Raw genomic sequence first — 24,361 nt, forward strand, 5'->3', positions numbered from 1 at the left:
TTCTCAAGTAATTTGACAGAGGACTGGATGGCTGTATTATAGTGGGGGATGGGGTGGGGGTGCAAATTTTCCTGCTGTTCTTACCAGTGGGATTTTCCGGCCCCACTGATGGAAAAGCCCCGCAATTGGTCTTCCAGCAGCGGGGGGTGGATTCATTAGGAAATTCCACTGACAACAGTGGGAAGGTCCTGCCGCTGGGAAACATGCTGCAGGGCAGGGGATCATCCCCCCAGTAGACTTTCAAACATTGTTCTAATAGATCTCCCGACAATGTGAATAATAGATTGTAATGCAGCATGGGGCAGAGTTGTGGAGATACGGTACCTCTGCCCACATATGTTTCATTTCCTGTCAGCCAGAACCTCACAGCAGCTCACACGCACTATTTCCAAGAAGGCATCACACTGAAACAGGAACAGTGCCTGTGCTTGTGAGCAGGGGCAGCTATAAAAAGACAGGGCTTGAACAGAGTTGGTTGGCTGAGGGCCTGCAGAGGTAAATGGACGTGCAGAACCGCTGGTGAGCAAGCTGAGAAAAAATGTGTTTGACTACCTGGTTTTGAACATTGTTTGGCGTGTGACCTTGAATTTGTAGGATCCCTACAGTGCAGAAGGAGGCCATTCAGCCCAACGAGTCTGCACCCACGCTCTGAAAGACCACCCCCACTCGGCCCTATCCCCGTAACCCCACCTAACCTGCACATCTCTGGACACTCTGGGGCAAATTTAGCATGGCCAATCCACCTAACCCACACATCTTTAGACTATGGGACAAATCCGGAGCACCGGGAGGAAAACCAGACACGGGGAGAACATGCAAACTCTAAACAGGCAGTCACCCAAGGTCGGATTTGAACCCGGGCCTCTGGCGCTGTGAGGCAGCAGTGCTAACCATTGTGCTACCGTACCGCCCATTGCAGTGCAAATTAGGATTGATCGAGAACCAGGCTCTGATAGGACCTTAACTTTCTGGACACTGACAAAGAGATTCTCTTTCTGATTTGATTTGGTTGCACTGGTGAATAGCTCAGCTATCTGGTAAAATAGACAGGGAAGATAATAAACGTAAAGATAGCGCTCAACAAGGAGCTAGGTTCTTTTTGTCTTGGTTTTATTTCCTCATTGTTTTGAAGTGCTCTGCTTATTTGAAACAGACTTTGCAACAATAAAGATACAGTCCTTGTGCTGTGTACCTGAACCCTCATGTTGACATTTGCTTAAACGCCCCGCCTACAAGATTCCAGTGCAATAAAATGCCCTCGGTGGTGTTACAAGATCAAATACTTTGTTATAGATCATTGAATACTGTGTCACACTAAGCACTATTTCTTATAACAGATCTCCAAACAGTACAATAAAGATCTTGATATTCTGTGTTAGTATAGATCTCCAGACACTGTTATAATAGATCTCCAAATTGTTAGAATGTGTAGCCACCTAAATTGGCCAACTCCCGATTTAAAATGGCGAACGGCAAAGGCTGATGGGAAAGTCAGCCAACAAGACAGAACCCAGCGGCTGCAGGTTTGCTGTGTATTTACCTCTGCAGAAACCAGACAACATCGATACCAGCGACCATCAGCATAACAAAGTAACAGCCATCTGCATACTGATGAGCAATCCCCGGGAACAATAAGTAACATTTTGACACACAAAGCAAAGTCAGACTCCTCGGCGCCAGCAGGAGCCAACACAAAGGGAGGTGAACGAGCACCTCAAGACCGCCCATCGATCAGGGAACCGCTCCAGTATTGGAGAAAATTGAACCAAGCGATTGGGACAAAGTCCAATCACTTGGGACCAGGTACAGGGTCCACCCCGAAAGGCGGGAAGCCCCTGGGGACTATAAGTGTTGAGCCCCAAGTTCAAATCGCTCTCTTCTTCCTGCCTGGGGCACCCAGCAATACAAACCAACACTGACCGTGACCGGTGCAGTGACTCTAGTGATCACCGAAACCAGTAAATCTTAATTCAACGCTCACTACGAGATAGGCGCTCCTAGATACCAATCCGTACCAACTTCAAATCCCGCAGACTCAGAACCCGAACGAAAGGCCATTTGTTCCCCTGACCTGGTGGGCCAGTCCGAAGTTAAGTATAGGCCTGTTAGTTGTAGAAGTAGCTTAGACGTAGAATTTGTGCATGAGTAGCGATTACTGTGTATAATAAATGTGCTTTGATTTAAATCTTACTAATCGATGTATTGGGTTATTGATCATTACTCGGTCTTGAACCTCGTGGCGGTATAAAGATACCTTTTTAAAAAATATATATTTTATTGAAATTTTTAATTCACAATTTTTTCCCCTTACACATCAAGCAAAAAGAGAAGTTAACAGTAAAAGTAACATGATAACTACAATCTAATAATGAGTAACTAACTAACATGGTAAACTAACCAAATAACATAAAATGAAACTTTCCCCCTCCCCCCCTCCCTCCCTTCCCCCCCCCCCCCCCCCCCCCCCCCCCCCATGGGTTGCTGCTGCTGGTCATCTATCTTCCCTTTAACGTTCCGCTAGGTAGTCGAGGAACGGTTGCCACCGTCTGGTGAACCCTTGAGCCGATCCTCTCAGCGCAAACTTAATCTGCTCCAGTTTTATGAACCCTGCCATATCGTTTATCCAGGCCCCTAGTCCGGGGGGTTTCGCTTCCTTCCACATGAGTAAAATCCTACGCCGGGCTACTAGGGACGCAAAGGCCATGACATCGGCCTCTTTCGCCTCCTGTGCTCCCGGCTCATCCACAACTCCAAATAAAGCTAATCCCCAGCCTGGTTTGACCCGGACCTTCACCACCTTCGAGATCACTCCCGTCACTCCCCTCCAATACCCCTCCAGTGCCGGGCACAACCAAAACATATGCGTGTGGTTTGCCGGGCTTCCGCCGCACCTCCCACACTTGTCCTCCACTCCGAAGAACCTGCTCAAGTCTTGCTCCCGTTATGTGTGCTCTATGCAGCACCTTAAATTGAATCAGGCTAAGCCTGGCACACGAGGAAGAGGAATTTACCCTGCTTAGGGCATCAGCCCACAAACCCTCCTCTATCTCCTCCCCGAGCTCTTCTTCCCATTTTCCTTTCAGTTCGCCCACCAGCTCCTCCCCCTCTTCTCTCATCTCTCGGTATATCTCTGACACCTTGCCCTCCCCGACCCACACCCCCGAAAGCATTCTAACCTGGATCCCCTGTGTCGGGAGCAATGGAAATTCCCTCACCTGTTGTCTTGTGAACTCTCTCACCTGCATATACCTAAAGAAATTTCCCCGGGGCAGCTTATACTTTTCCTCCAGCGCTCCCAAGCTCGCAAACGTCCCGTCTATAAATAAATCTCCCACCCTCCTAATTCCCAACTGGTGCTAGCTCTGGAATCCTCCATCCATCCTCCCTGGGGCAAACCTATGGTTGTTCCTAATTGGGGACCCCACCAAGGCTCCCAGCACACCTCTCTGTCGCCTCCATTGCCCCCAGATATTTAATGTTGCCGCCACCACTGGGTTCGTGGTAAACTTTTTTGGTGAGAACGGTAGTGGCGCCGTCACCAGCGCCTCTAGACTCGTCCCTTTACAGGACTTCCTCTCTAATCTTTTCCACGCCGCTCCCTCTCCCTCTATCATCCATTTACGGATCATCGCCACATTGGCGGCCCAGTAGTAGTCGCCCAAATTCGGCAGCGCCAGCCCCCCTCTGTCTCTACTACGTTGTAAGAACCCCCTCCTTACTCTCGGAACTTTCCCTGCCCACACGAAGCTCGTGATGCTCCTGTCTATTTTTTTAAAGAAGGCCTTAGTGATCAGTAGAGGGAGACATTGGAACACAAATAGGAACCTCGGGAGGACCATCATCTTAATTGCCTGCACTCTGCCCGCCAGTGACAGTGGCTGCATGTCCCACCTCTTGAAGTCCTCTTCCATTTGTTCCACCAGTCGTGTCAGATTAAGTCTGTGCAAGGTTCCCCAGCTCCTGGCTATCTTAATCCCCAGTTATCGAAAGTTTCTTTCCACTTTCCTTAAAGGCAGGCCATCTATCCCTCTACTCTGGTCCCCAGGGTGTATCACAAAAAGTTCACTCTTTCCCATGTTAAGCCTATATCCCGAGAAATCTCCGAACTCCCTCAATATCTGCATGACCTCTGTCATCCCCCCCACTTGGTCCGTCACATACAACAGTAGGTCATCCGCGTAGAGTGACACTCGGTGTTCCTCTCCCCCTCTAATCACCCCTCTCCATTTTCTGGAGTCTCTCAGCGCCATGGCCAGTGGTTCAATTGCCAACGCGAACAGTAATGGAGATAGCGGGCATCCCTGTCTTGTTCCCCTGTATAGTCGGAAATACTCCGATCTTTGCCGACCCGTGACCACACTTGCCATTGGGGCCCCATAGAGGAGTTTGACCCAGCTAACAAACCCCCCCCCCGAACCCGAACCTCCTCAGCACCTCCCATAGATACTCCCACTCTACCCTATCAAATGCCTTCTCTGCATCCATTGCCGCCACTATCTCTGCCTCCCCCTCTGCTGGGGGCATCATTATCACCCCTAATAGCCGTCGCACGTTGACATTTAGTTGTCTCCCCTTTACGAATCCTGTCTGGTCTTCGTGCACCACCCCCGGGACACAGTCCTCTATCCTCGTTGCCAGCACCTTTGCTAGCAATTTGGCGTCCACATTTAGTAGTGAAATAGGCCTATAGGACCCGCACTGCAGCGGATCTTTATCCCGCTTCAAAATTAGCGATATCGTCGCCTCCGACATTGTCGGGGGTAGAATCCCCCCTTCCCTGGCCTCATTAAAAGTCCTCACCAACAGCGGGGCCAGCAAGCCCACATATTTTCTATAAAATTCCACCGGGAACCCATCTGGTCCCGGGGCCTTCCCTGCGTGCATGTTCCCCAGCCCCTTGGTAACCTCGTCCACCCCAATTGGTGCCCCCAGGCCTTCCACCTCCTGCTCCTCCACCCTCGGGAACCTTAATTGGTCCAAAAACTGCCGCATCTCCTCTTTTCCCTCCGGGGGTTGGGACCTATAAATTATTTCGTAAAAGGTCTTAAACACCTCGTTTATCTTCCCTGCTCTCCGCACCGTAGCTCCCTTTTCATCTCTAATTCCCCCTATCTCCCTCGCCGCTGTCCTCTTTCGCAGCTGATGGGCCAACAGGCGACTAGCCTTTTCCCCATATTCATATCTCATCCCCTGTGCCTTCCTCCACTGCACCTCCGCCCTCCTAGTAGTCAGAAGGTCGAACTCCGTCTGGAGTCGTCGTCTCACCCTGTATAGTCCCTCCTCCGGGGCCTCCGCATATTCTTTATCCACCCTTAAAATCTCCCCCGGTAATCTTTCCCTTTCCTTGGCCTCTGTTTTCCCTTTGTGGGCCCTGATGGAGATCAGCTCTCCTCTGACCACCGCCTTTAGTGCTTACCATACTACTCCCACTCGGACCTCCCCGTCGTCATTGGCCTCCAGGTATCTCTCGATACATCCCCGCACCCTTCCACAGACTCCCTCATCCGCCAACAATCCCACATCTAATCGCCAGAGTGCACGCTGCTCCCTCTCCTCTCCTAGTTCCAGATCCACCCAATGTGGGGCATGATCTGAGACAGCTATGGCTGAATACTCAGTTTCTTCCACCCTCGAGATCAACGACCTTCCCAAAACAAAAAAATCTATCCGGGAGTACACCTTGTGAACATGGGAGAAGAAGGAGAACTCCTTGGCCTTCGGTCTAACAAATCGCCATGGATCCACTCTCCCCATTTGGTCCATAAACCCCTTAAGCACCTTGGCCGCTGCCGGCCTTCTTCCGGTCCTAGATCTAGATCTGCCTAACCCTGGGTCCAGCACGGTGTTGAAGTCTCCCCCCATTATCAAGTTTCCTACCTCCAGGTCCGGGATACGTCCCAGCATCCGCTTCATGAATCCCGCATCATCCCAATTCGGGGCATATACGTTAACCAACACGACCTCCGTCCCCTCCACTCTGCCACTCACCATCACATATCTGCCTCCACTATCTGCTACAATGCTCCTAGCTTCGAATGATACCCGTTTCCCCACCAGTATGGCCACCCCTCTATTCTTTGTATCCAGCCCTGAATGGAACATCTGTCCCACCCATCCTTTCCTTAACCTAACTTGGTCCGCCACCTTCAGGTGCGTCTCCTGAAGCATAGCCACATCTGCCCTCAGTCCTTTCAAGTGCGCGAACACGCGGGCCCTTTTAATCGGTCCATTTAGGCCTCTCACGTTCCACGTGATCAGCCGCACTGGGGGGCTACCTGCCCCCTTCCCGTGTCGACTAGCCATCACCCTCTCTAGGCCAGTCCCACGTCCCGGTTCCGCGCTCCCACCCGTTCCCCAGGTGGCGCATTCCAGCCCCGACCACCCTTTAACCAGTTCCTCTTTGATTTCTGCAGCAGCAACCCAGTTATCCCCCCCCCCCACCCCGCTAGATCCCCATCTAGCGTGATTGCTCCCCCCATATTACTTCCGAAAGTCAGCTGACTTCAACTGACCCCGGCTTTTCCCGCTCACTCCTTGACCCCCCCCCCCCCGTGTGGGGAACACCCATCTACCTTGCGCCTATCTTCCCGCCATCATCTTTCTGGCGCGGGAACAAGGACAGTAGGCCCCATATTCTCTGTAGTTGTCCCGCCCCTTGTGGCGCAGCTCCCTCTACCGCCCCACTCCCATTCCTCATCCCCCGCCTATGTCTCTTCTTTCCCCCCACCGGCGCCCACATTTCTTAGTGTCCCCCCCCTTCCCAATTTACATCCCTATATACATCGACAGCGTCATTTCCCCTCTAAGATCAGTCCCTCAGTTCCGATCCAGTTTCTCGTCTTTAATAAAGGTCCATGCTTCTTCCGCCGTTTCGAAGTAGTGATGTCTCTCCTGGTACGTGACCCATAGTCGCGCCGGCTGCAGCATCCCGAACTTCAGCTTCTTCTTGTGTAGCACCTCCTTGGCTCGGTTAAAACACGCCCTCCTTCTCGCCACCTCCGCACTCCAATCCTGGTACACCCGTACCACCGCATTCTCCCATCTACTACTTCGTACCTTTTTGGCCCATCTCAGAACCACTTCTCTATCATTGAAGTGATGAAATTGCACGATTGTCGCCCTAGGTGGTTCTCCCGCCTTTGGTCTCCTCGCAGGGACCCGATGCGCCCCCTCCACTTCCAAGGGGCCCGAAGGGGCCTCAGCTCCCATCAGCGAGCTTAGCATCGTGCTCACGTAAGCCCCGCAGTCCGCTCCTTCCACTCCCTCGGGGAGACCTAGGATCCGAAGGTTCTTCCTTCGTGCTCTACTTTCTAGGGCCTCAATCCTTTCAATGCACTTTTTGTGGAGCGCCTCGTGCGTCTGTGTTTTGACCGCCAGGCCCAGGATCTCGTCTTCATTATCCGTCACCTTCTGCTCCACCACGCGGAGCTCTGTCTCCTGGGTCCTTTGTGCCTCCTTAAGCCCCTCAATTGCCTGTAGCATCGGGGTCAGTACCTCCTTCTTAAGTAGCTCCACACACCGTCTTAAAAATTCGTCTTGATCGGGCCCCCATGTCGCCTGGGCTTTCTCCGCCGCCATCTTGCTTCTTTTTTCCTCCTGTCCCTATCCTCGAGGATTCTTTGTGATGTAGCCACCGCCGCCGATATTTTTCTCTTTCGTTGGGGGGGACTCCCTGTTGTCTCACCCCACACCGGGTTTCGTCCTGAAAAAATTCTCCGTTGGGGCTCTTAAAAGAGCCCGAAGGTCCGTTTGAGCTCGAGCCGCCGAAACGTGCGGCTTAGCTGGGCATCGCCGCAACCGGAAGTCATCATAAAGATACCTGGCGACTCGAGAGCAAAGGTAATAAAACAGAGCAATTGAACCAAGGAGAAAATCAGCAACAAATGGAATTAGAATATTGGAATAGAAACAATGTTGTAAGAGGTCCCTAAACACTTTGTTAGAATAGATCTTCAGAAGGGCAGAACGGCGGCGCAGTGGTTAGCACTGCTGCCTCACGGCGCTGAGGTCCCAGGTTCGATCCCGGCTCTGGGTCACTGTCCGTGTGGAGGTTGCACATTCTCCCCGTGTTTGCGTGGGTTTCGCCCCCACAACCCAAAGATGTGGAGGCTAGGTAGATTGGCCACACTAAATTGCCCCTTAATTGGAAAAAATAAATTGGGTACTCTAAATTTATTTAAAAAAAAGAATAGATCTTCAGCGACGGTTAGAATACATCCACAACACTGTTATAATAGATCTCCAGACACTGTTCGAATAGTGATTTGTGTGCAGGATGTTTCCCTCCAGGCCTGCTTTGGCATTAGCGATTTACTTTGTTATTAAAGCTCATTCCAAGTGTTACTGAAGTGGTTTTTATCACAACTGCCTGGCCCACACAAAATCGGTTGCCAGACCCCAATTGGAAAACTGTGGTTAAATAGATAGATGAGGCATTCTTGTACAAGGAATTCAGCAGCCAGACCTTAACACCACTGAAGACGTTCTAAAAAGAAACAATGGCTCTTGTGTCTCCTAAACCTGCCTGTTCCAAACGTTCACCCCAGCCTAGAACTCACCTAGTGGTTTCCAAGTGCCATGCTCCATGAACAAGCAGGCCAGAGAGGCTGGAGTCAATGTGACATTTGAACAAGGCCCAAACCTAAATTTGGTTTGGGCCTCACACTGGTACCTAGGGATGAGTGGAGCAGATGGGCCACAGGCCTCACATGAAAATCAAATTCTTTTAAAATATAAATTTAGAGTAGCCAATTAATTTTTTCCAATTAAGGGGCAATTTAGCATGGCCAACCCAGCTACCCTATACATCTTTGGGTTGTGGGGGCGAAACCCACGCAAACACTGGGAGAATGTGCAAACTTCACACGGACAGGGACCCAGAGCCGGGATCGAACCTGGGACCTTGGCGCTGTAAGGCAGCAGTGCTAACCACTGCACCACCGTGCTGCCCTGGAAATCAAATTTTTGGGGCAAGCAAGATTTATTTTGAAATGCATGGGGTATGGACGCCGCTGGCTGATTAGCTCTCTATGTAACTTCAGATTATGGGTAAGCGTCAACTACATTGGGGTGGAATTGGAGTCACGTAAAGACCCAGATTGGGCAAGGACAACAAGAATACAACACGAGTGAATCAATTTTTACAACAGCTTCAATCACTTCTTTTTTAAAATAAATTTAGAGTGCCCAATTACTTTTTTTCCCAAGTAAGGGGCAATTTAGCGTGGTCAATCCACCTAACCTGCATATCTTTGGGTTGTGGGGGTGAAACGCACGCAGACATGGGGAGAATGTGCAAACTCCAGACGGACAGTGACCCAGGGCCGGGATCGAACCTGGGCTTCGCTGTCACTTCTACTGATTCAGAAAATGGCACCTGTAGCAGCGCAGAACTCCCTCAGTACTGTTCTGGAGAATCTGTCTTGATAATAAAACTCCAGCCCTGGAGTGGTGTCTGAAACCAAAACCTTGTGACGTAGGCATGAATGCTACCAACTGAGCCATGGTTGACACCACGGTGGGATTGCACTCACCTCCTCAGTAACGGTCCCAGGCCCATAACTTTCACCTAGCGGCGGAAAGCCAAGGGCCGCCGAAAATAAAATTTTTATTTTTGTACTTATCCCCGTTGAAGCATCCTGATGGAACTCCCGATTGGAGAAGCAGCCTACAGCCTGCAGAAGGACAGTCTCTGCTGGCCCAGGGCCGATTGGGAACGCCCATTGAGGGAATTCTGTGAAAGAGCAGTTTTAAAATGGAGACTGAGACAGTCCAAGGATTCCCTGCTATTATTAAGCTATGTCGAAGCTTTTTAATCATTTTTTAAAAAAAATGATTAATGCTATTGTTATTGGCTCATTTAAAGTGTCGTTTTTAATTCTTTTAATGATTTTAAATGGTTATTATTCAATATTTATAAGGGAACTTAGGTTTTGTTTTTTGTTTTAAAACTACGAAACTACTATATAAATCGGCACCATATTATTGTCTAACTTTACCTTAACAATATAAAAAATGTTTTAATTTAGAATATGGCAAATCAATTGTGAAGAATAGAAGTCAGATAAAGTAATTGCTTAATTAACAGAAAAAATAATTGCTAAAACTTAAAATCCTAGTTTCTGACTGTAAAAGTTCAGAAAGGGAATAATGACAGTTCTGCCTACTCAGGTTTTAATGTGTCACATACAATCTTGACAACATACACAAAGATGTCTGTTTGCTAACTTTCTGATGGTGTCAAAAATGGCGTCACATTGGTCACTCATCCAGTGTAAATAAGACTGTCCCCTTGCTAACTTTCTGAGGTGTCATAAAATGCTGTTACCTTGGAGATGGTTCTGACCTGGTCATAAGTGTTATAAAGGAAAAGGTCCCCTCAGGCACAAGCTTTCAGCTGTCTCTGGGCTTGGCATTTCCATTTCTTTCTCTCGGTAAAACAGGCCCATAATGCCCAGGAGCGTTCACTGACTGGAGGGGGACTGGTGTACCACCCCCTTTACTTATGTATGCACCTTTTTTAATTCTGCAGCTGGCTACCGACTTGATGTAAAATGTGTTTCAAAATATTTGACTTTTTTTTGATTGTTGTTTACCATTAGTATTTTTCTGTTGTGTTCTGCAGAAGTTTGTAAAGTTTAATGGAAAACATTGTTGCCTCACAGCGCCTGGAAACCAGGTTCAATTCTGACCTCGGGTGACTGTCTGTGTGGAGTCTGCACCTCCTCCCCGTGTCTGCGTGGGTTTCCTCCAGGTGCTCCGGTTTCCTCCCACAGTCCAAAGATGTGCAGGTTAGGTGAATTGGCCATGGTAAATTGCCCAAAACATTAGGGGGGATTACGGGGATAGGAGTGAGGGATTGGGCCTAGGTAGGGTGCTCTATCGGACCAAGGGCCGGTGCAGACTCGATGGGCCGAATGGCCTCCTGCACTGAAGGGATTCTATGGAAAACGGGGAGGGGTTAGAGGGGAGGTGTAGAGGGAAGGTTGTAGCCACCTAAATTGGCCAACTCCCGATTTAAAATGGCGAATGGCAAAGGCTGATGGGAAAGTCAGCCAACAAGACAGAAACCAGCAGCTGCAGGTTTGCTGTGTATTTACCTCAGCAAAGACTAGACAACATCGATACCAGCGGCCATCAGCATAACAAAGTAGCAGCCATCTGCATACTGATGAGCAATCCCCGGGAACAATAAGTAACATTTTGGACACACAAAGCAAAGCCAGACTCCTCGGCGCCAGCAGGAGCCAACACAAAGGAGGTGAACGAGCACCTCAAGACCGCCCATCGATCAGGGAACTGCTCCAGTATTGGAGAAAATCGAACCAAGCGATTGGGACAAGGTCAAATCACTTGGGACCAGGTACAGGGTCCGCCCCGAAAGGCGAGAAGCCCCTGGGGACTATAAGAGCTGAGCCCCAAGTTCAAATCGCTCTTCTTCACCTCTGCACCCTGCCCGGGTCACCCAGCAAAACAAACCAGCATTGACCGTGACCGGTGCAGTGACTCACGAACAACGTAAGTCTTAAATCAACGCTCGCTACAAGATAGGCGCTCCTAGCTACCAATCCATACCAACTTCGAATCCCACAGTCTCAGAAACCGAACGAAAGGCCATTTGTTCCCCTGACCTGGTGGGCCAGTCCGAAGTTAAGTATAGGCCTGTTAGTTGTAGAAGTAGCTTAGACGTAGAATTTGTGCATGAGTAGCGATTACTATGTATAATAAATGTGCTTTGATTTAAATCTTACTAATCGGTGTATTGGGTTATTGATCATTACTCGGACTTGAACCTCGTGGTGGTATCATAAAGATACCTGGCAACTCGAGAGCAAAGGTAATAAAACAGAGCAATTGAACCAAGGAGAAAATCAGCAACAGGATTCCATTTCGTGACTTTCATCTTCACTGTTAAGGCAGAGTGGCAGTTAGAGTTTAGCTTCAGGTTTTTCATCAACATTTCACAAAGGCTTTCCTACTGCTTCCTTCCCCAAGCGCAGCATCCTGGCACACATCTCCTCTGACATAATTTCATATGATGTCCTTTGTACACCCTCAGGGGTGGCTAATTGATTCACTTCCTCACCAGACGCACATGTAGCCTGACTCTTCTCTCATGATCCCTGCATCTACATCAAAGCCTCAAAACAACTTCAGTGATTTTAAGAAGCCAAGGTAAAAGTGTGATGTACCCACGGTGATGGAACATGACTTCAGAGGCTGGATTCTCCTACCCGCCCCGCCACATTTCTGCCCCGACCCGCCGGCGGGATTCTCCGTTACGCCGGCTGGTCAATGGGGTTTCCCATTGTGGGGCAGCCCCACGCCGTCGGGAAATCCCCGGGCGCCGGCTAAACGGAGACGCCCACCGGCGGAGAATCCTGTCCAAGATTTTGAATCTGCACTGGATTCTGCAATACCCGTCAGAGTGATCGTTCACGTCAACTTAAAGGAGGCTTCCATACATCAACTAAACTTTCCTAAAGCATTTGAAGCAATCACTGAGGCTTGTAATGATCAGCATTACATCAGGGAGACTCTTAAACACCACAGCTTAAAATACATTGCAAAATCCAAATCTACTTTAGCTGAAGCTTATTACATACACTCCAAATCCACAGTATCCATTATAGTTCCTTGAATGGAATTGGCATCCTCATGATAAACTAAAGTTTAAAAAAAATCTTCCTTTGACTTTATGTGAGTCCAAACCCATATTATACATTAAAGTACTTTTTAATGGAAGTAGCAGCCTCATGTGAAACCAAAGTTTAAAGAAAAACTCATCTTCCTTTCACTTTATATGCATTTTAAACATATTTATAAACACTATTATAAAAGATTAACCCACCTAAAACCTCTCTGATGTCTCCTGCCTCTGCTCGCTGATGCAAGACGGGAAAAAAGAAGTGTAAATAAACAAGTGTATAAACTTACCCGAAATCGGGGCAATCCGGCAGAGTTGTCCCGAGATTTCACATTCCGCTGCTTCAGCTCAGCGCCTGCAGCAAAGGACATGGAAGTTGAACTTGGAGCGCTTTCAGTGCGCATATCCGTGCGTCAGGACTTCTCGGCATGCATGTGCGGCGTGCGATTCCGTAAAAACGGAATTTATGGGCCCTCGTCTCTGGGTTACAAATCCAGTGACATAACCATTACGTGACATCACTCTCTCACTCACGACAATGCAGAGCAACTAAAATATTTCTTAGGTGTTGGTTTGGATGGCGACACAGCGGGAGGATGCTTAGCAGCCGCGCGATGGCAGCTTTGGTGGTGGTCAGTTTCTCAGAACAGTGTGCTGTGCCACCCACCTGGTGAATTCCCGCCTCCGGCCATTATTGCCATGGCGGTTGTGCAGCGAAAGTAGCTCCCTGTCTGGCAGAGGAGGGTACAAATTAGTGCCCATTACTTGGCCAATTGGAGCTTGATTGAGGACGACACTACGATCAAACCGGCGACAGATGGGTGCGACACTGTGGGCAAAGTCCGGCAGGTTGATGGAGGTTGTCTCTTGGCTGCAAGAGAGGTGGAATGTGAAGCCTCCTTTAATTGGAGTAGTTCCCCCTCCACCTGGCTGGCCTGGCAGAGAATCATTTCAGATAATCTGCAATTGCTCAGAGGGTGCCTCTGTCAAGAGGCCCTCCTTGTATGCCTCCTGCCTGCTGCAGTCTTTCCTGGTGGGACCTCCGGCAAGTCATCTCTGGGGACCCTCCCCTCACCCAGCCAGGTGCATGTCCCACCTGCCATACTTAACTGGGCAAGGCTCCTCCTGAGATTGCAGAGATGGATGGCCAGGAACTCACCAGTGGGGCCAGGCCTATTCAGAGGGGCCTGGAACTCAGCAGCGGGGCCAGACCTCGCCAGAGGGGCCTGGAACTCACTAGCGGGGCCAGGCCTCACCAGAAGAGCCTGAAACTCACCAGCGGGGCCAGGCCTCACCAAAAAGGATAGGTCTTACCAGAGAGGCCTGGAACTCAGCAGCGGGGCCAGGTCTTACCAGTGGGGCCAGGAACTCACCAGCGGGGCCAGGCCTCACCAGAGAGGCCAGGTCTTACCAGAGGGGCCTGGAACTCAGCAGTGGGGCCAGGAACTCACCAGCGGGGCAGGTCTTAACAGCGGGGCCAGATCTTACCAGCGGGGCCAGGAACTCACCAGCGGGGCCAGACCTCACCAGCGGGTCCAGGTCTTACCAGCGGGGTCAGGAACTCACCAGCGGGGCCAGGAACTCACCAGCGGGGTCAGGCCTCACCAGCGGGGCCTGGAACTCAGCAGCGGGACAGGCCTCACCAGCGGGGCCAGGCATCACCAGCAGGGCCAGGTCTTACCAGTGGGGCCTGGAACTCAGCAGCGGGGCCAGATCTTACCAGCGGGGCCAGGAACTCACCAGTGGGGTGTGATGAACGGTTACTGTATTACTGTACCATTATCATCATGTAAGATGATGTCCCCTTTGAGACCGGGCTTGGAACCCTGGGGGACTCCGCCCACCTGGGAGTCGTATATAAGGGGCCGCCTTGTGGGCGGCACTCAGTAAGCACCCGTCTCGGCACCAGGCTAGTTCTTAGCTTATTAAAGCCTTCTTACTCTCTAGCGTCATTATTGAGGGTACAACAATTTAATAAGCTAAACTACATCAGATGGACGCAGGCCTAAAACCAGAGAAGCTCAATCTGGAAGCATGGACACCGGAGCCAAAGGAAATTTTAAAATACTGGCTCCGATGCTTCGAGGCCTACCTGGGCTTCTCAGAGACTCCCATCCTGGGGCCACGCAAGCTGTGCCTACTTCACGTCCGGGTGAGTCACAGAATTTCCGCCATGCTCGAAAAGGGGACTACCTACGAAGAGGCGGTTGAGATACTACGCAAGCGGTTTGTCAAACCCATCAACGAGGTGCATGCCCAGCATCTGCTCTCTACCTGCCGGCGGCGCTCGGGGGAATCGCTAGACAAATTTGTAGAAAAACTCACCACGCTCGCCAGGGACTGTGACCATCAGGATGTGACGGGGGAAATCCATATGAACCTGCACATCAGAGACGCTTTTGTGTCCGGCATCCGCTCGATCTACATCCGGCAGCGGCTACTCGAAAATGGGGCAAAAGACCTCCAGGAAACACTACCGCTCGCCTCCTCGCTGGAAGTGGCCCGACATAATTTGGGCACGTACCCCGCGGACCCTGCGAGCCCCCCTCGGACTTCCCCAGACTCGGCCACGTTACAGGCCTGCGCCGCGCGGCGACCCGCCCAGACCAGGGGCACACCGTGCTACTTCTGTGGGCAGGGCAAGAACCCAAGCCCACGCTGCCCAGCCCGCTCCGCCATCTGCAGCGACTGCGGGAAGAAGGGGCATTTTGCGAGGGTCTGCCTGGCCAGGCCCAAGGGCCAGAAACACAAAGAACAGCAGGCCCGAAAATCAGGCTCACAGGCCCGCAGGCCTCGCAACGCGGCTTCGCATCGACCCGACACGCCCACTTCTGACGCGTCATCTACCTTGTGCGAATCATGGTGGCGGCCATCTTGACGGCTGCTATCTTCTCGACCCGACACGTGCGACCGACGGCGGCGGCCATTTTACAAATCCGACTCGGCTGAGGACTCGGACTACCCGCAACTGGGAGCGATCACCCTCGGCCAATCGCGGCCAAAACACCTGCAGAACTCTATGATGAAGGTCCAGGTCAACAGGCGCGCCACTCCATGTCTTTTCGACTCCAGGAGCACGGAGTGCTTTATTCATCCTGAAACGATAAGACGCTGCTCCTTGCACACCCATCCCGTGTCCCAAACCATAGCCCTCGCATCCGGGTCCCACTCGGTCCAAATCAAGGGATTATTGTATTGCGGATCTCTCGATCTAAGGTGTCGAATGCGCCCGTTTCAAACTGTATATCCTCCCTCACCTCTGTGGCCACCTGCTGCTCGGGCTGGATTTCCAGTGCAGCCAGCGAAGCCTGACACTGAAGTTCGGCAGCCCCTTGCCCCCCCTCACGGCAAGCAGCCTTGCGACACTGAAAGTCGCACCCCCTCTCTATTCGCGAACCTCACTCCCGACTGTAAGCCCGTCGCCACCAGGAGCCGGCGGTACAGTGCCTAAGACATTACTTTTATCAAGTCAGACGTCCAGCGCTTACTGGGAGAGGCGGTCATCGAGGCTAGCAACAGCCCTGGAGAGCACAAGTGGTGGTAGTCCGGTCCGGGGAAAAGAAATGGATGGTCGTGGATTATAGCCAGACCATAAACCACTTCACGCAGCTCGATGCGTACCCCCTTCCTCGCATAGCAGAAATGGTAAATCGGATCGCCCAATACCGGGTATTTTCCACGGGCGATCTCAAATCCGCCTACCACCAGCTCCCTATCCGACCGAAAGACCGCCCCTATACTGCCTTTGAAGCAGCCGGCCGGCTCTTCCACTTCCTCAGGGCCCCCTTTGGCGTCACAAATGGGGTTTCCGTTTTCCAAAGGGCGATGGACCAAATGGTGGTCCAGTACGGCTTGCGGGCTACATACCCGTACTTGGACAATGTCACCATCTGCGGCCATAATCAGCAGGACCATGACGCTAACCTCGAAAAGTTCCTCCAGACCGCCCGAGCCCTCAACCTGACCTACAACAAGGAAAAATGTGTTTTCCACACAACCCTGCTAGCCATCCTCGTGGAAAACGGTGTCCTAGGTCCCGACCCCGACCGCATGTGCCCTCTTAAGGAACTCCCCCTCCCCCGCAGCCTCAAGGCCCTCAAACGGTGCTTGGGGCTTTTCTCCTATTACGGCCAGTGGGTCCCCAAATATGCGGACAAAGCCCGCCCACTCATAAAGACCACGATATTTCCCCTGTCGTCTGAGGCCCGATTGGCCTTCAGCCGCATCAAGGCCGACATTATCAAGGCCGCTATGCACGTGGTGGACGAAACTATCCCTTTCCAGTTGAGAGCGATGCGTCAGATATCGCCCTGGCTGTTACCCTCAAACAGGAAGGCAGACCAGTCGCATTCTTCTCCCAAACCCTCACCGCCTCTGAGATTTGGCACTCTGCAGTCGAGAAGGAGGCACAAGCCATTGTGGAGGCTGTGCGGCACTGGAGGCACTACCTAGCCAGTAGGAGGTTCACCCTCGTCACCGACCAATGGTCGGTAGCCTTCATGTTTGATAATGCACAACGGGGCAAAATAAAAAACGATAAAATTTTGAGGTGGAGGATCGAACTCTCCACCTACACGTACGATATCAAGTATCGTCCAGGGAAGCTCAACGAGCCCCCAGGTGCCCTGTCAACACGCAGGAGGACCGCCTGCAAGCCATCCACAACGACCTCTGTCACCCGGGGGTTACCTGGCTCGTCCACTTTATCAAGTCCCGCAACCTACCTTACTCAACTGAGGAGGTCAAGGCCATGACCAGGGCTTGCCAGATCTGTGCGGAGTGCAAACTGCACTTCTACCGGCCAGACAAGGCTCCTCTCATGAAGGCCTCGGGGCCCTTTGAGCGACTAAGTGTGGACTTCAAGGGCCCCTCCCGTCCACCAACCGCAATCCTATTTCCTCACCGTCATCGACGAGTTCTCCCGCTTCCCATTCGCCATTCCCTGCACCGACATGACCTCGGCCACCGTGATTAAGGCACTGCACAGCATCTTCACCCTGTTTGGTTTCCCCACTTATATCCACAGCGACCGGGGTACATCGTTCATGAGCGATGAACTGTGTCAGTATCTGCTCAGCAAAGGCATCGCCTCAAGCAGAACGACTAGTTATAACCCGCGGGGAAACGGGCAGGTGGAGAGGGAGAACGTGACAGTTTGGAAGGCTGTCCTTCTGGCCCTACGTTCGAGAAGTCTCCCAACCACCCACTGGCAGGAGGTCCTACCCGACGCCCTACACTCCATTAGCTCGCTCCTCTGCACGGCCATGAATGAGACCCCTCACAACTGTTTGTTTGTCTTCCCCAGGAAGTCCACCTCCGGGGTCTCGCTTCCACCTTGGCTGACGGCTCTGGGACCTGTTCTTCTCCGGAGTCGCGCGAGGAGGGTCGATTACTACACGTGAACCCAGATACGCCTACGTCGAATACCCCGACGGCAGGCAAGATACGGTTTCCCTCTGGGATCTGGCACCTGCTGGTTCCCCCAATACAGACGCCCCCTCCCTCACAGCTCCCCTGCGGGTTCCAGCACCCCCCCCCCCCCCCAGTCCCACTCCCCGTCGGTGGACACCCCGCCCTCTACGCACCCCGCCGGCGCCGGCACCACTACCCCCAGCCCCAGCTATTTCTCCTGCAGCCCGATCCCCTACCCCGACCCGGACCAAGGCTCCGACCACCGTGCTCCCGGACGTGCCCTCAACTAAGACGTCCGTGTCCACCGCACCACCGCTCGAGCTGAGGAGGTCAATGATGACGATCAGGCCGCCGAAACGAATGGACTTATGATTTCACTTCACCCCCCGCCGGACTTCGTTTTTAAACAGGGGGTGAATGTGATGAACGGTTACTGTATTACTGTACCCTTATAATCATGTAAGGTGATGTCCTCTTTGAGACCGGGCTTGGAACCCTGGGGGACTCCGCCTCTGGCTCCGCCCACCTGGGAGTCGTATATAAGGGGCCGCCGTGTGGGCGGCACCCAGTAAGCACCCGTCTCGGCACCAGGCTAGTTCTTAGCTTATTAAAGCCTTCTTTACCGTTTTACTCTCTAGCGTCGTTATTGAGGGTACAAGACGGGGCCAGGCCTCACCAAAGGGGCCAGGCCTCACCAGAGGGGCCTGGAGCTCACCAGAGGGGCCAAGAGCTCACCTTTGGTCCTGAGCTCTGAAAGGTTATTGAAGGCGGTACGATTCTGAGCAACATTTCAGCATCACAGTGAGTACAATCACAAGTCGGGCATATGTAAGCCTATTTGTAACGAGCTCCAAATAGGATTCATTTATTTTTCCCACTGACCCCCAGTTTGTACAAACAGATAAGCTCCTTTTTTAGCTGTTCGATGTGTCTCATAATCATAGCTTCGGAATCACACCAGCTGACAGCAGTAATATCCCTGTAAAGAGCAAAGGAAAACCCCAAGGGTGTATCAGGGATGCACAATGTCCACAAACTTACTGCAAAGCAAAACATCTTTCGCAGTCAAACAAATTTCCCGATGCTGCAAGAATATTTAATACAGGAAGCAAACCCATTTACAGAATTTTTGCACAAGACCTTAAAATAAATCGTTTCCACATATTTTAACCTGAAATTCAATCTTTTACAGCAGTCCATCCTTAAGGCTGACCCCAGTAAAAATGCCCGTCGGAGATTGATTGAAACTGGAGTTGCTTACAGTTAATTTATGACTCAAAGGTGCCACCACGTGGCCAGAAGCAACATTCCACATTGCGAGGTACTTCAAGTCTGGAGGAGGTGAAAAATTCGACGAGACCCATGATGGGAGGTGGGGTTGCAGTGGTGATTGCTCTGCGCCAGTTTGAGGTGTTGCAGGTAGCACACAAACCTTGCGCTCGCCTGCTCGTTTAAATAACTAGAGCGTGCAGCCCAGTGCTCAGCAGATAGGGAGCCCAGTGTACAAGTCATGGTTAGCCTGCAACTCAGTGGGCAGCATAGTAGCGCAGTGGTTAGCACTGTTGCTTCACAGCTCCAGGGTCCTAGGTTCGATTCCCGGCTTGGGTCACTGTCTGTGCGGAGTCTGCACGTTCTCCCCGTGTCTGCGTGGGTTTCCTCCGGGTGCTCCGGTTTCCTCCCACAGTCCTAAGATGTGCAAGTTAGGTGGATTGGCCATGATAAGTTGCACTTAGTGTCCAAAACAGTTAGGTGGGGTTACTGGATTACACGGGATAGGGTGGAAGCGTGGGCTTAAGTAGGGTGCTCTTTCCAAGGGCCGGTGTAGACTCGATGGGCCGAATGGCCTCCTGCACTGTAAATTCTATGATTCTAAAAAGGAAGTGCATTAGGACTGCAGCAGTGGATGGAACTGCTCCAAACAGTGTTTCAGAGAAGGATTAATGAAAACACCAGGCCAGAGAGGAGGCTCCCAGATTCTTTGATGTGGTGCTGGGGGCCTTAGTCCAGGAAGTGGAAAGGAGGAGAAAGGTCACAAGTTCCACTCAGAGGGCCAGGAGGCACTGCGGGCTCACACTGCAAAGGGAATGGGATTGGGTAATCAATGAAGTCAATCCAAGGAGTCTGACTCCAAGGACCTGGGTCCAGATTAGACGGGTGATCAAGTAGGAGACCACCAACAAAAGGTAATACTCTTGACCGCTCGCGGAGCCCCAACTTTCATTGTGATCAAAAGCCTTACCTACCCAGCAGCCCCAGATTCAAAGACCTTTGATAAGCTGGTAGTTCTTGTTGCAGACCTGTATGACCCCAAACCACCGGTGATCGTGCAGAGGTACAGGTTCAACACAGCCGGGCGAACCCAGGGGAATCGATCACGGAATTCCTGACAGGCTTTAGCAAGCTGGCTGAACATTGCGACTATGGGCCATCCCTCCCAGAGATGTTGTGAGACTGCCTCGTGTGTGGCATTAATAACATGGCGGCCCACATAGGTCATTTGCAGAATCTTCTTTGGACTTTGTGCTATTATAGGTATTACGGTACCTGGCAGGCTAAAGCACCATTGGTGGAAACTGTATGGTTTTTATTGGTAGACTGTATGATAGCTCCACCCTGATAGGCGGGGTATAAGAACTTGTGTTGCCCCAGCAGTCTTCATTCTGGACCTGAGCTGCTGGGGGAAACAACTAGCTTATTAAAGCCTTCAGTTGGACTACAACATCGCTTTAGTGGTCATTGATCGTGCATCAATTTAATAAGCTAGTTTCTAAGAAGAAAGGATGGAGCTCTGAATCAAGCCGGAGTGTCTGCAACTTAGCCCCCACGCGGTGAACTCAGCGGCAATCTTTAAGTACTGGCTGGCATGCTTTAAAGGTATCTCGAGATGGCCGAAAACGCACCCACGGGAGAGCAGAAACAGCACATCCTGCACTCAAGGGTGAGCCCGGAGATTTACACCCTCATCGAGGAAGGGGAAGACTTCGATGCAGCAATAGAGCTGCTAAAAGGACACTATATTCACCTTGTAAACCAGGTCTACGCCCGGCACCTGCTTGCAACAAGGCGACAAAGCCCTGGGGAATCGCTGGAGGAATTCTACCGTGCGCTCCTAGTGTTGGGCAGAAGCTGCGGCTGCCCGCAAGTTTCGGCAAGCGAAAACACGGAACTCTTAGTCCGGGACGCTTTTGTGGCAGGTATGCTATCGTCACAAATCCGCCAGCGCCTGTTAGAGAAAGACACCCTGGGTCTCAGGGAGGCACGGGCCCTTGCAGGCTCCCTGGACGTGGCCTCCAGAAACGCCGGCGCTTACGTTCCCGACCGCGCGGCAGCCCCCTGGACAGCGTGGAAACCCACCGCGGCCGACCCCGAGACTTCCCCCATTCCCCCACAGGCCTGCGCTGCAAGGCGGCCTGGTAATCCCGAGGGGCCCCGCTGCTACTTTTGTGGGCAGGCCAAGCACCCCCGCCAGCGCTGCCCAGCCCACGCATCCACCTGCAAAGGATGCGGCAAAAAGGGCCATTTCGTGGGGGTATGCCAGGACTGGGCGGTTGCAGCGGTCTCCGGCGGCGAATGCGGACCGCAACCACTAACTTCTCCACGGGCCCCGTGCGGCCAGCGGTCGCCGCCATCTTCATATCCCAGGGCCACGTGCGGACCCCGGACATCGCCATCTTGTTCCGCGGATGCCACGTTGGAGGAATGGACGCCGCCATTTTGTCCACCCCCAGCCCTGTGTGACCAATGGGAGACGCCATCTTGGATGAACCCCAAGGACCCCAGCTCGGCTGACCTCGCGCTGCCCGAAGAGAACTCTCAACTGCTGCGACTAGCCTCCGTGACTCTGGATCAGTCTCGGCCTTGAACACTCTCAACTGCTACGACGACCGTATTCATCAACGGGCACGAGACGTCCTGCCTAATCGACTCTGGGAGCATGGAGAGCTTCATCAACCCTGACACGGTAAGGCGCTGTTCTCTCCTCATCCAACCAATTAATCAAAAAATCTGTAGCACAATCAATCACTCACGAGGCGAGAAGAGATGAAGTCAACTGATGGCTTTATTACACAGACTTGTTCCCCAGCAACTCGGTTCCAGAATGTGGCTGCTGGGAGAACACTGGTTCTTATTCTCCGCCTTACTGGGTGGAGCCAGCATGCGGCAGATCCAATCCGGACCCAGTGTCTGTCCACCAATAGCCTCTCGGCATCACTGGGTACCGTACTACCCCTACTACATACCACCACATTCACCCCTTGTTAAAAAAGAACCCAGCGGGGTGGTGGGTCGCATGGTGGTAGGGGTTTACAAGGTCGGTACTGGGATTCCATTAATACAGTGGCTATGCATCGTTATCAACTGTTAACTATTTACAATGCCGCTTTTACTGGGCTACTGAATTATTTACAGATCTTGCTTTGTCACGCAGATTCGATGAGTCGAGTGGGTGCCCTGGTCGTCCTTGCCAATCGTCTCAGCCCCGGTGGTGGTGCAGGCGCTGGCTCGAGCACTGTCATCTCTGGGAGCATCGCGATGTTTGTTCCTGTTTCACTACTCCTGGGCAGGCACGGGAGGAGGACCGATCCACCCGGGAAGGGAGCGGCTGTGGGTTGCGCCGGCGGGAGGGAGGGGGTGATTGGTGTTGGGGGTGTGTGGGGAGCTCCCACAGGGAGACCATGTCCTGTCGGCCGTCGGGGTATGCCACGTAGGCGTATTGAGGGTTCGCATGGAGAAGATGAACCCTCTCGACCAACGGGTCCGATTTGTGCGCCTGCACATGCTTTCGGAGCAAGATGGGTCCTGGGGCTGCCAGCCAGGTCGGAAGTGACGTTCCGGAGGAGGACTTCCTAGGGAAGACAAGGAGGCGCTCGTGAGGCGTTTGATTAGTTGTGGTACACAGCAGCGACCGGATGGAGTGGAGGGCATCTGGGAGGACTTCCTGCCAACGGGAAACTGGGAGGATTCTGGACCGTAGGGCCAGTAGGACGGTCTTCCAGACCGTTCCATTCTCCCTCTCTACCTGACCGTTCCCCCGGGGGTTGTAACGGGTCGTCCTGCTCGAGGCGATGCCCTTGCTGAGCAGGAATGACGCAGTTCGCCGCTCATGAAGGAGGACCCCCTATCGCTATGGATGTAGGCAGGGAAGCCGAACAGTGTAAAAGTACGTGTTACGATCGGTGGAGGGGAGGAGGCCTTTGAAGTCCAGACTGAGGCGCTCAAAGGGGCGGGAAGCCTTTATCAGGTGCGCTCTATCTGGCCTGAAAAAGTGCGGTTTGCACTCTGAGCAGATTTGGCAGTTCCTGGTGGCTGTTTGGACCTCCTCGACGGAGTAGAGGAGATTGCGGGACTTCACAAAATGGTAGAACTAAGTGACCCCCGGGTGGCAGAGGTCCTCGTGGAGGGTTCGGGGACGGTCCACTTGTGCGTTGGCACATGTGCCGCGGGATAGGGCATCGGATGGCTCGTTCAGCTTTCCGGGACGATACAAGATCTCTTAGTTGTATGTGGAGAGTTTGATCCTCTACCGCAAGATCTTGTCGTTCTTGATCTTGCCCCGCTGCGCATTATCGAACATGAAGGCTACCGACCGTTGGTCAGTGAGGAGAGTGAATCTCCTACTGGCCAGGTAATGCCTCCAATGCCGCACAGCTTCTACTATGGCTTGGGCCTCCTTTTCGACTGAGGAGTGGCGGATTTCGGAAGCATGGAGGGTACGAGAGAAGAAGGCCACGGGTCTGCACGCTTGGTTGAGGGTGGCCGCCAGAGCTACGTCGGATGCGTTGCTCTCGACTTGGAAGTGGAGGGACTCGTCGATTGCGTGCATTGTGGCCTTTACGATATCTGCTTTGATGCGGCTGAAGGCCTGGCGGGCCTCTGTCGACAAGGGAAAGACAGTGGACTAAATTAGCGGGCGGGCCTTGTCCGCGTAGTTGGGGACCCACTGGGCGTAATAAGAGAAAAAGCCAAGGCAGCGTTTCAGGGCTTTGGAACAGTGAGGGAGGGGGAACTCCATAAGGGGGCGCATGCATTCAGGGCCGGGGCCTATCACTCCATTACGCACTACGTAGCCAAGGATGGCTAGACGGTCGGTGCTAAACACACATTTTTCCTTGTTGTAGGTGAGGTTCAGGGCGTTAGCGGTCTGGAGGAATTTGTGGAGGTTGGCGTCGTGGTCCTGCTGGTCATGGCCGCAGATGGTGACGTTGTCGAGGTACGGGAACGTGGCCCGTAAACCGCGCTGGTCAACCATTCGGTCCATCTCCCATTGGAAGACCGAGACTCCGTTAGTGACGCCGAATGGAA

Source organism: Scyliorhinus torazame, chromosome 17, assembly GCF_047496885.1.
Source record: "Scyliorhinus torazame isolate Kashiwa2021f chromosome 17, sScyTor2.1, whole genome shotgun sequence".
NCBI lineage: Eukaryota > Metazoa > Chordata > Chondrichthyes > Carcharhiniformes > Scyliorhinidae > Scyliorhinus > Scyliorhinus torazame.